We start from the raw sequence: 14,241 nt of genomic DNA on the forward strand, positions 1-14,241 counted from the left end.
TATCCTTAAATCAAACAGGACAGATTTAAAATATGGTACTGGGGCTGGTGTTGGGGCACAGTTGTTAAGCTGCTGCTTGGTTCTACAACATCCAATATCAGAGTGTCTATGCAAGTCTTAGTGGCTGAACTGCTGACCCAGATTCCTTCTAATGTACCCTGGAAGGCAACAGAGGATACAGTGGATGATGGCTCCAGTACTTGGGTCCATGCCACCCATGTCGGGGACCTAGATGGAATTCCTGGATCCTGGATTCAGTCTGGTCCAGTCCTGGGTATTGCAACCATCCAGAGAAACAGGAGATGAAAGTCTGTCTCTGTCTCTGTCTCTCTCTCTCTCCTTCTCTCTCACCCCCTCTTTTTGTTGCTATGCCTTTCAGATAAATAAATATATCTTTAAATACCAAACAAAGTATTATATGGTGGTACATCTGTTATAGAAGAATAAAAAATAGTGTTTTTGAGCTTTCATATGTTTTTCATGGTATATATAACTTCACGAACATGAGGGAGTCTCATGGACTTCACTGTAAAGTGCACAAATATATAATGAAAAATTTCACTAAAAACTGAGGTGTTTAAATGTTTAATATATTTTTCCATATAAATTTTTATTTAAGTAATACAAGCTCCATGAATTTCATAAATGTAACTTTAGGAATATAGTGATTCTTGCTACTATATCCCCCTATCACTCACATTCCTACCCCTCCTCCCACTCTTACTCCCATTCCCAGACCCATTCTCCATGAAGATCCATTTTCAATTAACTTTATACACATAGGGCCAACTCCATACTAAGTAAAGAGTTCAACCATTTCCACGAAAAAAAAAAAAAAACTGTTCCTCAATAATCAAGATAAATAGCATTTGTCATATTCAAAGTCATTGTATCTCAAAGTTAATTTCACTTTTTTTTAGAAACTCTAATTTTAAGGAAGCACCCAAGAATGATATATCTTTTGTGAGCACTTAGACATAACTATAACTTCTGTTTTTTTTTTTTTTTAATTTATTTGACAAGTAGAGTTACAGATAGTGAGAGAGAAAGAGACAGAGAGAAAGGTCTTCCCTCCACTGGTTGACTCCACAAATGGCTGACACTGCTGGTGCTGTGCCTATCCTAAGCCAGGAGCCAGGCACTTCCTCTCGGTCTCCCACTCAGGTGCAGGGGCCCAAGCATCTGGGCCATCCTCCACTTCCCTCCTGGGCCACAGCAGAGAATTGGACTGGAAGATTGTAACTGGGACTAGAAGTCCGCGCCCATATGGGAGGCCAGCACCGCAGGTGGAGGATTAACCAAGTGAGACATGGCGCTGGCCCATCTATAACTTTTGAGACATACGAATATCCTCCACTTTATACATTAAAAGAAAGTAGTCCTTGAGAATCCTTGAGAACAAGTTTTATCATTAATTAGGGAAGCACCTAAGAAAACAAGCAATGGAGTTGGACACTTACGCAAAACAAAAATTTATGAGAAATCAGAATATCCTCCATTTAATACACTAAAATGAAATAAATCTTTGAGAACAAGTTTTAGTGTTCATTCTCATAATATAACTCTTTGAGGACAGAGGTCCTACATGGGATGTTAGTACACAGTGACTCCTGCTGTTAATTTAACAATAAACACACTCAGGTATGATGTCAGTGATCACCCAAGGCTCTTGACATGAGTTGCCTAAGCTATGGAATCCTTTTGAATACACAAACTCTTTCAGTATTTAGACAAAGCCATAAGCAAAGTAGTTCTCTCCTCCCTTCAGAGAAAAGTGCCTCTTTCTTTAATGACCACTTCTTTCCAATGGGGTCTCATCCACAGAAGTCTTCATGTAGGAAATGTTTTGCCACAGTGTCTTGACTTTCCATGTCTGAAATGCTTTCGTGGGCTTTTTACCCAGACCAGAATGCCTGAAGTGCTGATTCTGAGGTCAGAGTACTACTTAAAGTGATTGTCATTCTGAATTGGCTATAAGGACTACTTCCCATGTTGGAGCATTCATTCCTTTATATTCTATCTACTATTATTACCAGTCACTTAATCCTATTTATATGATAACTTTAACACTTAATCCTATCGATGTGATCACTTTAACACTTAAAATGATATTTTTGCCACCTGGCTTAAGGGGATTTGTGGTCCCATGGCAAGATTTTGAACTGTATCCTTAGAAGTAAGTCTGTAGGATTATATGCAGAACTATAAAACTTTACTTGATACACTTCATACAGAAAATGATGAAAAAATACTCTAAAATCATAAAACTACACTCAGGAAAAACTGTGAAGTACTTAGTATTTACATTTTATGATACAGAAGAGGCCACTTTTAAGCTCTGCCCAAACTCTCTCATTTGCTTGGCATTCTTGAAGGAGACTGAATGAAGGCATGCAAATTAATTTGACCTAAAATAATTATTATACATTTGTTCTTTGTGCTTCTGCTATTCTGCATGATGTTAGAAGTATTCATTATTATTGTTGAAAATATTACAATTACTAGGCTTTTTCCAACTTACTATATTATTAAATAAGATTTACAGCACTCTGGCCTCAGAATCAGCCCTTAAGGCATTTGGATCTGGCTAAAAAGCCCATGAGAGTTTCTCAGGCATGGAAACCAAGACACTGTGGCAAAGAATAACCTAAATGAAAGATTTCTGTGAGTGAGATTCCCAGTAAAAAGAATGGGCCATCAAAGAAGGAGGTAACTTTCTCTGAAGGGAGGAGAGACCTTCCACTTTGATTATGGCCTTGTCTAAATAAGGTTGGAGTTTGTGAACTCAAGAGGCTTCCATAGCCTTGGCAGCTCATGACAAGAGCCTCAGGTGATTACTGACATCATAAACAAGAGTGTCAATTGTTAAATCAACAACGAGAGTCACTGTGCATTTACTCCCCATGTAGGATCTCTGTCCTTAATGTGTTGTGCTATGTGAATTAATGGTAAAACTAGTATTGAAACAGTACTTTATACTTTTTGTGTCTCTGTTGGTGCGGTCTGTTGAAATCTTTACTTAGTATATACTAAGTTGATCTTCTGTATATAAAGATAATTAAAATGAAAAAAAATTACAGAGCTTAAAAACCCTTCTTACTAGAAAATGAAATATTACCTAATGCTAAAATGCATTTAATTTATTGTGAGTTTTTAATTATATATGAATATAAATATGAAAAATTAGATTAATAGGTGGTTTTCCTTTATATTTTGAAAGACAGGAATCAGATGATCAAAATGTCTACTAGAGTGGGCTGACTTGTGGAGTAGCTGGTAACATTTGGACCTGTGATGCTCACATCCCGTAAAGGTGCCAGTTCATGCCCTGGCTGCTTCACTTCTGACCCAGATCCTACCAATGACCTGAGAAAAGTAGAGGAAGATGGCCCAGGTGTTTTAAGCTCCTGCCATCCATGTGGGAGACCTAGATGAAGCTCCTGGCTCCAAAGTTCAGCCTGACACAGCCCTGGAATTTGTGGCCATCTCTCCCTCTCCCTCTCTCTTTCTCTCCCTCTCCCTCTCCCTCCCCCCGCCCTTTTCCCTCTGTAACTCTGAAATCTTAAAAAAATTATACTGGGAATACGTTGGACTCTAAAATAAACTCGGTGTTAACATTATGAAAACAAAATAGAATTTTGAGTGCTTTCTACAAGCCAAGATGCAATTAAAAATAGCTTCACCTTCTTGTTTTAAAAAATTAAAATTGGGTATATTAGGAATTAGTTTTGGGACATTGGATAATAGGTGTCACATCCCTGTGAATCCTGAAGCAAAATAAAAAATGAGAGTATACTGAAGAATGTCTCAACTTAGTACCTACAGCTGATCTCCAAGCAATAGTAGAGGAAAGGAAACATAAACAGAGACCAGCAGTGTTGATGAGTTTATCGAGTTAATATAGGCTATGGAAGCTAAAATGTGTGTGGCTTAAGATTGGAGAATTGAAAACTATGTAGAAAGAGACTGCAAGGTTTCCTTACATGTTTGGGAGAATACTGACCTTCACTTGTGTAAAAGGAAATTATTATAAGGTATGGAAGGAACACTCAGAAAGCAGAACAAATATCTTGGAAATTACAAAGGAGCTAGAAATAATTAATGTTTTCAAATAGCCAAAGAAGGAAGACTTAGTAATAAATGGGGTACTAGAGTTGTCAGAAAGGGATATTGGACAAACTTATTTATTAATATCTCTTTAACAGCAATAATTTAAGTAAAGTCATCATTCATGTTTAGCTTATCCAGTGACATATTTTCCTTGACAAAAGAATCTTAGAAAATGAATAAAGATATTCAATATATTTCTCAAGTAAATTTATAAATAGGTAAAATAAAATGGATTAGAAGAACAAAATTTTGTTTTTAAATTTTATGTAATAAACAATCTAATATTTTTTAATTGTATGAGCACTATTTTAACTCTAAAAACATAAATCTGATATACTAGTAGCTATAACTACAAAAGGACAAATAATAGAGCAAGTTATTGTTTTTATTATAAAAATATTAATCACCAAATATATCACTAAGCAATAGTCTAATAAATATAATGTCCTATTACAAACATACAGAATATCTTAGAACTTTAAATTTCATTGTTTCAAAATTAAACTGTTATTGAAATATTGCACACATATGAAAAGTCCAAAGTCGTAAGTACACAGCCTGATGAATATTCAGAAAGCAATCACAAGCAATGACAAAATGAAAAGACCTAGAGATAGAACCACCAACCATAGTAAACACCAACACATCGTATTCAAACACAGCCAATATCATACCCAAATCTAAGGTCACATGATTCATTTGTTATAAAGCCACTTTGCTCCATAGAAGAACCTTTTACTTGCCTAATACTAGAGCAAATTTTGTCCAGTATCTAGAATTTGTGAGTGCTGTTATATTTGTAATTTCACCTTGCTGAAATTTCACCTTGGTCCATGAATCTACATTGACATTCACTGAACATTACCCAAGTCCTCTCCTTATTTTGTTTACTAAAAAGCATGTTTATTTTCCTAAGAATGCCTTAAGGCTTTCCAAGTGTCTGATCAGCTCTCAGATTTCTAGGTTGCTTCTTGAAAAAGAGCAGGTTTCTGAGCAATTAGTTTTGAATGTCAGATAATTCTCTGACCACCTTCATTCCTGAGACTTATATCCAGTTTTTTGCCTGTATTCATAATCATCTGATGCATTCAAATAATCCCCTAAATATGTGTAATATATAGGGGTACATCAAAAATCTATGGAAGAAGTGTTAACTTTTAATTCTATTGCTCATAAAATATATATGTATCAGATTTTCTAGATGTTCTGATGAATGCTAAGGGAATTACTCCAAATCTTATAGAATAATGTTCATAAGTTTTTGGTAAATGACAAACAAAAGCAATATTTAGGGAATAAAACTCAAAATTTAGATTTTTGGGGGCTGGCATTGTGGAATAGCCAGTTAAGCTGCTTCTTGCGGCAGTAGCATCCATATCAGAGTGCCAGTCTGAGTCTCAGCTGCTCTGTTTCTAATGCAGGTCCCTACTAATGTGCTTGGGAAGGCAGCAGAAGATACTGTAAGGGCTTATGTATCTGCTGCACCTGTAGGAAACCTGGATGGAGTTCCTGACTCCTGGGTTCAGCATGGTCCATCCATGGATGTTGTGGCTATTTGGTGAGTGAAATAGTGGATGGAAATTCTCTCAAGCTCCATCTCTCCCTGTTGCTCTGCCTTTCAAATACATCTTTTAAATTATATTTTTATGTAAGTACTGCTTTTAATAGCAAGTATTCAAATATTCTCTAATCCCTCTCAATTTCAAAAAGCAGTTTTTTAAAAAAAAATCTAGTAGGGGCCGGCGTTGTGGCATAGAGGGTAAAGCCGCCTCCTGCAGTGCCGGCATCCCATATGGCTCCACTTCTGATCCAGCTCTCTGCTATGACCTGGGAAAGCAGCAGAAGACGGACGGCCCAAGTCCTTGGGCTCCTGCCCCCATTTGGGAGAACAGGAAGAAACTCCTGGCTCCTGGCTTTGGATTGGCACAGCTCTGGCCATTGTGGCCATCTGGGGAGTGAATCAGTGAATGGAAGACCTCTCTCTCTTTCTCTTTCTGTGTGTGTGTGTGTGTGTGTCTGCCTCTGCCTCTCTGTAACTTTGCCTTTCAAATAAATAAATCTTTAAAAAAATTAAATTAAATTAAATTAAAAAATCTAGTACATATTATTTTCCAGATTTCTTGAGTGCATTATCTAGTTTCCCGTGGATTATTAAGTGTAATTGCTAATCACAGGGTAAAACATAACCATAATTTTTGCCAAAGTTAAATCCAAGTGACCAAAGTTTTGATTAGGGAGCATGGAACTCTTGGATATCATAATGCACACACAGGTGCACATACACACATGTACACCCACACATATATATTTATTACCCAAAAGTCTATGAATACATTGTAAGAACTTATGGTTAAATAACATACAAGCTTCAAAGCAATGTTAATTTTCTTTAGGTTTTTTTTAAAAAGCTGTATAAAATATAAAATTTATTTTTAAAATTATATGAAGATTGAATTTTAAATATTTTCCCTAAAGTTATGTACCAAAAAATGATAAGCTTTTGCCATTACCATTTGAAATCCCTGGAAATATCCTTTTTAAATAACTTAGTTGTTACTCAGATATTTACTACCATTTTTTCTGAGTCACAGTTTCAAAGAGGTAGTTTTTACTTTTATTTTTTGAGTTTTAAGCATTGTTTATTTATTTTTTATTATTGATTTTAAGGTTATTTAGACTTTCATCAAATGCTATCAATATATTTACATGTGTCAACTATCCATGAAAAATTTCAGTTCAATCAAAATTTTTAACTTCTGTTTTTGTAAATAGGTATGTTAGTGACAGCCAAGTAGTATTTCATAACAGCATATCATTGCTTTCTTTGAAATTAATATTTTTCTCATTTAAATTTTTGTATTTCTGCCTTATTTAGCTTTTACTATTATTCCTATGTAATATATTGAAATTTGTTTAATTAACAGAAACTATTTTCAAATTAATCAAACTTTGTCCATTATTATGTTAGGTTCCCTTTAATTTTTGCAAGCATACCTTAATTTCCATTAACTATTTTTCCCTTAACAGTAATGTATTACATCATATTATTCCTACATCATGGTTTAACAGTAGTGCTTTATCTCTAATGGATAATAGTTACAGACTCCAAAAGTTTTCTCATCCCTTTCTTGTCTCTATTTTTCCAAAATTCTTTCTATTTTTGTAGCTGTTTCTTGTCTTGGTTATATGTTAAATATGTTCTGCAAATGTTCTGATATCGCTGTTTTTTTCTTATATTTAAACATGTATTAAAGGATTTGATTAGATGTACTTATGAAAGAAGTAGGTAAGGAAGAAACAAAACTAGGTAAAAGCATCAATCTGATTCCCAGCCCCCAATGCTTTATTTTTGCTATCTTGTTATTTTTCAATAACTCAATTATGCTGTAATTGAAGGAAAGTATACCAGTTTTGGCAAGACAGCATGTTTAAAAGGTTCTAGAAATGTTAATTATTTAAAACATCAAAATTGTATTTTAAATTAATTTGAATTTTAAATAGAGACTTTTTAATCAATAAAGCTAATTATCAAAAGTGCATTAGAAGCGTTATTGTGTATAGCTTTATAATATGTTCTTGTTACTTTGCTCATAATACAAGTGAAAATAAGTCTTCCATCAGTTTATACAAATATCCTTTTCTGATAAATTGAAGTGTTGGGGTCTGAAGCCCAATGCTAGCCCCTAGCACTCCCCAATAAGGCAAATGGGAGAGGTAAGGTCGATGGGTGATCAACACACCACAAGCACCCGTGAGTTCTGTCGAAGCAGGAACCGCTTTATTGAAGAAATGTGCAGGCTTATAAAGCTTACGAAAGACATGCACTGTAGGGGAGCCAATCAGTGAAAAGGTCATGCAGGCGTGGGTGGAGCACACACAGGGGCATCTTAAGCAAAGTATAGGGATCATGCACTGTCCATGTGTCCGGAACTAAAGCGGACCTACCCCTGCCGGTGGTCTGATCTTATGTATCTTAACCACAGCAGCGACAAACACACCCCTCCCTGGAACATCCTCCAGGAGCCATATTGCAATGGAGATTTTAGGCAATGCTCAACATTGAAGTATAAATTTTAGAAAACAAAAGTTGTAAAGTAGTACAAAGGGTTCCCATGTAACCCACACCCACCTTTCCTTATTATTAAGATATTAGTGTGATAGATTTGTCATATAAACCTCACCCAGAATCCCCTGTTTTTTTAATCCACACTTGCTTTGTTCCTCCATCCCATCCCTTCAAGTCTCTAATAATCACCAGTATATTTTCATGCTTTTTTTTTCAGCTCTCACATATCAGGGAGAACATGTAGTATTTGTCTATAAAATTATTTGAAAAATATTTCAACAATGTGTAAAACTGAACTAGTCTAGAATGTTATGTAGTACTAAATGCAAGTTTTATCCACATTGTGTGGTCTTTGATCACTGGAAATTTATGCAGGTTGCAGAACAATTCTGCATTGTATGGCTGCATCATCTGCAATGCATAGCACCTATCAACCTTGACAACCAACATGTTCCACAGATCATATTCTAGTTTCCAACATTTCCTACAGTAAAATGTATTTTGCACTATACTCATATACTTCCATTTATAAGTAAGTAAAACATGACACAGAAAGTTAAACATATCATTGGATGTGCATATAAATAAAAGAAATGAAATTTTTAAAAATTGTGTTTAAAATGCAAATGGTGACAGATTTTCAAAGATTGAGCCAAGAGATGCATGTTTTATGACTAAAGCAAAGACCCTGCTGTAAGATAAAAGAATCAATTCACCTAAGTGACTTTAATATAATGAATTAGAAATTAAAGTGATAGACTTCCAAAGTCATTGCCAAGATATAGTTCAAAATCTTTTAAACTGATTAAAAGTGTGAGAGTTTTAAAGGAAAACTTAAACATCCCATAAAGAATAGTTCACTGATGCAGAGTTCTACTATAAAGTATATAAGTGTTCCTCAAAAAGTCCATGGAAAATGTAATTAAATATGAGTTGATATGCCTGCAAAAATTATACACATGAAATTTATACACAGCTTTTACAAAGTATACATTTTCCATGAGAAAAATATTTAGCATCAAAATAAATTCATACTTTTAATTGTATTTTTCCATAAACACTTTGCTAGAAATAAATATGTAATATATGTATATTATATGTAGAAGTATACATATGTATATAACAGTATGTCTATATGTTGAATTATACTTATGTATATATAGAGTATGTGTACATATATAGTATATGTAGAAGTATATATCTATATGTAAAAAAGATGCATATATGTTGAAGAATATATTTGTGTGTGTGTATATATATATATATATGTAATCTACTAATTTCATATATTTGGCAAACCAGAGGAAAACCTAAGTGAAAATATACAAGCAGATGAAATTAAATACATGTGGGTATCTACTGAGCAATGCAATAGGAATTACACTAGGCATCTAAAATAATGTAGATATGGGCAGTTTTGTATATTTTTACCACACATAACCATGATAATTGAAGCAATCTTATTGACAGAAATGATGTATGAGAAATTTAAAAGAAAAAAGCCACAGTAAGAAAGTTTAGAGTAGTTATATTTAGCAGAGTACGTAATAAATTAGACTAAGAAGATATTTTTAAAAAATAATATTAACACACAGAAACAAGATAGGGTGATTCATGTGTAAAAAGAAATAGAATTTCAAAACAATAAATGCAATCATTTTGAATCAATGCCTCTTCATGAACTAAAAATGCAAATTTATATTTACTTCTTGCTCTTTATTTTATCATTAATTATATCTTTTCTTCTGTGGAAAAAAAGCCAGTGGGAAATGTACTGGGCAGGTCAATAATTTTCCTGCTCTTTCAAGAAGCTACAGAAATAGAATCTCAAAATAAATGCCCATCTATTTTGCTACAATGAAAATTCTAAATTTTTCTTCCCAGCCTTAGCCTGTATCCAGAACGTTTCATCTGTTAACAAAAAAGGATCATTGTACTCACAGTCTCATTTTTCCTCAAAGCTCCATCATTTGCTGTTTAATGTTGGTCTTCAGAAAAGAGCCTAAAGGGACAAGTGACTAACAGAAGGTCTTAGTTCCACAAGAAGGAAGTAGCAATCATTTGACGTCAGGTTCTGGATATTTGCTGCCTCCCTCTTTGGCCTTTTGTGGGACCCTCCCAGCTTTCTGTAGTGAGCACTTGGTGCAAATGACAGAAAAATAGCCCCTTTCAGCCAGTCACTTCTCCTTGGCTCCTGGTCTCCTGAAGATCAAACCTCAGGCTATTAAGTGCTTGAGCTCTCTTGCCTTTAGGGAGGCCTTTTTGAGCAGAATTTGATATAGTTCTCATCATCCCTCTTTTTTTCTGATCCATTCATTGTTCCAAAAAAGAAAATCTTCATTGCATCTATTGGCCAACTCTAAGAGTGGCAGCTAAGCTTAACTCTAATTTCTAAGAATTTCATTGAGCTATTAAATTCCATTATTCAGATTTCTTGAGATATGAATCAGACTCCAGACTCTAGAGAACAAATACATTTTGAGATGTAGGAGTCTGCAATTCCTTCATAAGGGAGAGTGGGGAGGACTTTCAGAAGAGCCAAAGAAATCCTCCTCAGCCATCTCTCCCTCCTCCCTCAAGCTCTCGCTCCAGTTACATAGCCCTTTTGGTTCACATGTCATAGGTAGATTCATTAAAGCTCTAACACTTTTGTGATTATTGTGAATTTGAACACTTGTGTTTTTATCTGTCAACATGCATTTGTATCAATCACGCTATGTTATCAATGAGAATTTCATTTTGAGAATTGTCTTCAGTAACTGTCAACATTGTCAAATACCAAAGACAACCTGTGAAATATAAGAGTAAATAAAAGGACACATATAAAAAATCATAAAATCATTATTACTGATAACTTTCATGAAAGCTGTGGAGGTAGAGCATGATTGTAAAGGGCTTGGATATTTATTATTTGCCTAACATTTTAAAATTTGATTTCTTGAAAAATTAGGACTTTATGGATATTAGTTTTTAAAAATCTAATGGCTACTTACAATGTCATTTTGAATAAACTTAGGAATATAGATATATAGCTAAGTCTAATCACTTAACTTAAAACACCAGGACTCAGAAACATGGAGTTGCATAATTTATAAATATATATGCACATTTTTAAAGATTGCTTAAGTATTTGAAAGGCAGAGTGACAGAGAGCAAGAGAGACAGAGAGAGGGAGGGAGAGACACAGGGAGAGAGACACACACACACAGAGATAGACATAGAGAGGCAGAGAGAGTGAGAGAGAGCTTCCATTCACTGGTTCACTTCCTAAACAGCCACAACAGCTGGTCTGGCCACATCGAAGCTCGGTCCAGAAACTCCATTCTGGTCTCCACATGGGTAGCAAGGATTCCACGAACCTGGGACACTCTCCTTTGCCTTCTCAGGAGCATTAGCAGAGAGCATGATCAGAAATGGAGCAACCAGCACTCAAACTAGCACTCCAATATGAGATGGGCATCACAAGCAATGGCTTAAATCAATGCATCACAATGGCAACCTCAATATGTATGCAATTTATTTTTTTTTAATTTTCAATTATCTTTATATACAGAAGATCAATTTAGCGTATGTTAAGTAAAGATTACCACATTTTGCTCCCACACAGAAACATAAAGTGTAAAATACTATTTGAGTACTAGTTAAAAAATATGGAACGCTTCACGAATTTGCGTGTCATCCTTGCGCAGGGGCCATGCTAATCTTCTCTGTATCGTTCCAATTTTAGTATATGTGCTGCCGAAGCGAGCACGATATGTATGCAATTTAACTCTATAAACCAAATACATCGCATGAGTTCCTATGGCACTAGGAGTCAAAGCAATTTTAGAAATAAAGGAGAAAATAGTAGATTATTCAGCCATAAAAAGAATGAAAGAATGAAATCCCGACATTTGCAGCAAAATGGATAGAACTTGGCATATTTCATTAAGTGAAATAGAGCCAGACACACAAAGACAAATATTGAAAGTTGCACAGCATGTGTGGAAATTAAAATAAATTCTATCAATTTAAAATTTTAACTTATAGAGGCTGGGTAGGGTGAACTGATGGGGGATATGGAAGTTGGATGATGGGTATCAAAACATGATACAATGAATGTAATGGGTACTAGGGTTTTGCAGCAATAGTACTGTGACTATAGTTCATGATAATGCATTATATTCTGTATAATGAACTGGAACAGATGAACTGGAAGGTTCCAAACCCAGAGAAAAGATAAGGATATGAAAAGGCTAATGGCCCTATATGATCAGTTTATGCTGTGTATGTTTTTAAATACATTATTGTATCTTTTAAAAAGTCCAAGTATTACATATTAATACAAAATTGAAAAATAAATACTAGAGGACAAGAATAACACCTTGCCAAGAGGAATGGTGATACTGTCTGCCATGTTTAATATAGTTCTTGAAAACAATGCTAATATACCACATACATACATACACACACACACACACACACACACAATATTTCAATTTCGTTGGTTTAGTCACAAACCTTAGAGAAACAGGAGAAAAAGGAGCTATAGATATAGGATACGTTACCAAATTTTGTGTTGCTCCAAATCAAATTAAAGAAGCCTGAAGGATCTTGTTTGTCTCTCCTGTCATTTTAAGACTCAGCAAGAAGATGCCCTCTTTATAAAATTTGCTTTTTCTAGTTGAAAGTCAGAGAAAGATAGAGACAGACAAAAAGATATTTTCCATCGCTGGTTCACTTCCCAAGTGTCTGCAATCGCCAGGGCTTGGCCAGGCTGAATCCAGGGGCTGGGAAATCAGTTTGGGTCTCCCTCTTGGGTGGCAGGAATCCACATGCATAGCAAATCCCCAAGTACCTCTCACTGTGCACCTTAACAAGAAGTTTGAATCAGAAGCAGAGGTGCGACTTGAACCCAGGCACTGGGGTCCCAAACAGCTACTCAGCCACTACCCTAGAAGCCCACTCCAGATGCCATCTTTGAAGCAGAGAGTGAGGCTTCAACAAACTCAAGTTTTCTGGGTCCATGATTTTGTACCTCTTACCCTCCACAACTATGAGTAATAAACATCTATAGTTTAGCTATTGCTCAAGGTATTGTCTTGCAGCAGCATGAACAGACTAGAACAATGACCTTGTACATGACTTTCTGCTCTCCAAAAGCTTCTGTCAGACTGAAACATGAATGAATTACTTATCTCCTTACTTGTGTCAACTTCTATATTCTGTGCCAAACATCTCCACCGTCAGCATCCCTGCACACACAGGGGACACAGAAGACTGAAGTACAGTGCAGCTGCTGGATATTGTCAGTCTATCCTTATCTTGTCTCTTCAGCATATGAAACTTCCCTAATTTTAGCAGAATATACTCAGAGCAGTCATATACACACAGCATCTGAATAAGTTATTTTTCAGGAGGATCAGATGCAGTGTGGTGGGTAGACCACTTGCAATTGGTTTCTCCTAGGTATGGCACTAGAGTCCACCCTTCAAATGTTCAAACCAAAAGGCTGGGTTGTTTATTATTGTGAGAGTGGCTGATTCTCTGATTTCACTTGAAGTCTTGAGAATGTCTTTCTCAGCGAGGTCCTGCCAGGCAGCTTTTCCATGTCATGGCCCTATGGTGAAACACCAAAACGGAGGGGACATTGATGTGGTAGGTGGATGGATGCTAATACAGAAAAATTCTTCTAAGGTAGCTACACATCCTCTTTGGAAGCTCAGGAAACTCCTGTTCTGCACACCTGCAATTTCTCAGTAGTTAATAGTTAAGAAGTGACAGCAGAGTAGGCTTGGCATTCTATATGGCAATAGAGGAGACAAAACATATTTAAAATATAAGGTTGGAAGATATAAGGAATGTTAGCAGAGTGATAAATTTAAAGAGTGAAAAATATCAGGGCTGGTGTTGTAAAGTGGGTAAAGCCGCCACCTGCGATGCCAGCATCCCATGAGCTTTGGTTCAAGACCCAGTTGCTCTATTCTGATCCAGATCCCTGCTAGCGTGTCTGGGAAAGCAGAGGAGGATGGCACAAGTGCTTGGGACTCTGCCATCCACGTGGGAGATTTGGATGAGGTTTTTGA

General features: G+C 35.7%; 1 long non-coding RNA gene and 1 other non-coding gene across 2 annotated transcripts in view; both read right to left on the reverse strand.

The window, feature by feature from the left end:
- LOC138843681 (uncharacterized) overlaps window positions 1–14,241 on the reverse strand; it is a 222,065-nt gene that overhangs the window by 27,179 nt on the left and 180,645 nt on the right. The window lies entirely within an intron of this gene.
- LOC138843920 (U6 spliceosomal RNA) lies at window positions 11,821–11,927 on the reverse strand. Its single transcript, XR_011379130.1, has one exon. It is a non-coding gene; the product is annotated as a U6 spliceosomal RNA (small nuclear RNA).

Source organism: Oryctolagus cuniculus, chromosome 9 (assembly GCF_964237555.1).
Source record: "Oryctolagus cuniculus chromosome 9, mOryCun1.1, whole genome shotgun sequence".
Taxonomy (NCBI): domain Eukaryota; kingdom Metazoa; phylum Chordata; class Mammalia; order Lagomorpha; family Leporidae; genus Oryctolagus; species Oryctolagus cuniculus.